Source organism: Cajanus cajan, chromosome 3, assembly GCF_000230855.2.
Source record: "Cajanus cajan strain Asha chromosome 3, NIPB_CcT2T_4, whole genome shotgun sequence".
Classification (NCBI taxonomy): Eukaryota; Viridiplantae; Streptophyta; class Magnoliopsida; order Fabales; family Fabaceae; genus Cajanus; species Cajanus cajan.
The window spans coordinates 20,626,332-20,627,807 of record NC_138519.1 but is presented as its reverse complement, the minus strand read 5'-3'; the positions used below and the strand labels follow the sequence as shown (position 1 = coordinate 20,627,807).

Sequence of the window (1,476 nt, the reverse complement as noted above, 5' to 3'; positions counted from 1 at the left end):
AGACTACCTTCAAGATGGAATAGAATTAATTAATGAAAATAATAATTCAATAATGTTGGAACTCTTTGTGCGAACCCTAGATTCCCGGAAATCTCCTTATCTTATCTTAAAGTTTTATCTTATTCATTAATTGCATTACTATCTCTTTTACCTTCAAATCTGATCTTATCATCTCAAAACAGAAATTCCATCTGTTTTAAAATTCAAATTAAAATACTAGTAATTCTAGGTCAAACATGTAGTCCCTGTGATTCGATATTTATTACTTGACGACAACCGTACACTTGCGGTTTTTCACACAACAAGTTTTTGGCGCCGTTGCCGGGGACTACGTCTCTTGATTTAAATTACAATTATTTTAATTCGAATTTAAAAAAAAAATATATATATTTAATAAATAAATAATTTTTTTTTTTTTTTTTAGTGTTTACTTCTCCAATTCAGATTTCACAGGTCACTTTCTTTTTTTTTGCAGTGCCTTAGGATTAATGCAAAAGAGATCTCTACGTCTTGGGAAACCAACACCACTTGATCCTGAGATTGAAAGAACTCTCCTGAGAAGGAAATGAAACCTTTCTAGAGAATTTGACATGGCTGCACAACGAGATAATTTACCGCTTCGGGATTACTCTGCACCCGTAGCTCGTGGGATACCTGGAGGGGAGATGCGAACTGGAGCTACTGTACCAGCTTCTCTGGTGAATATGCTCAAACAGAACACCTTTGGAGGACTACCATCAGAAGATCCTAATGACCACTTAGAGGGGTTCTTGGAAATCTGTGAGACCCAGCAATTTGATGATGAAGTTTCTGATGGAATGCGACTCCGCTTATTCTCACTCACCTTGAGAGATAAGGCAAAGGTGTGGCTAAGAACAGTGCCTAGAGAAAAGATAGCAACTTGGGAATTATGTGAAAGAGCTTTTCTAGAGAAATTCTTTCCTCCTTCTAAAACTAAAGAATTGAGGAAGAAAATCACTAATTTCCAACAAGGCACTGGAGAGACTATTTATGAAGCATGGGAGCGGTTCAAAGGATATCTTCAAGCATGCCCACAACATGGCTTCAACCGTTGGCTTACCATCCAATTTTTCTTTGAAGGATTGGACCAACAAAGCACCATGATATTAGACTCAGCAGCTGGAGGATCTTTCATGGGGAAACCTATTAATGACTGCATGATTATTTTGGAAAATGTAGCCTCAAATCACAGCCAATACAGTGAAAGAGAAGTCACAGCAAGGAAAGGAACTCCGGGGCGATATGAAGTGAACAATATTGAGTTACTCTTAGCAAAATTTGATACTCTTAATCAAAGGTTAGACAAGATGGAAAAAGCTAAGGTTAATTCAGTGGCTACAAATCAAGTATGTGACCTTTGTAGGGAACAAGGGCACACTGCAGTAGATTGTACCTCAATTTTTACTGGAGAAGAAGAAGATACTACTGAACAAGTGGCAGCTTCTCATAATTTCT

General features: G+C 37.3%; 1 non-coding gene across 1 annotated transcript; it reads right to left on the bottom strand.

Annotated features, from left to right (window-relative positions):
- Window positions 1-959: 959 nt before the first annotated feature.
- Window positions 960-1,066, bottom strand: LOC145956672 (small nucleolar RNA R71). Its single transcript, XR_014432910.1, has one exon. It is a non-coding gene; the product is annotated as a small nucleolar RNA R71 (small nucleolar RNA).
- Between the last annotated feature and the right edge of the window lie 410 nt (window positions 1,067-1,476).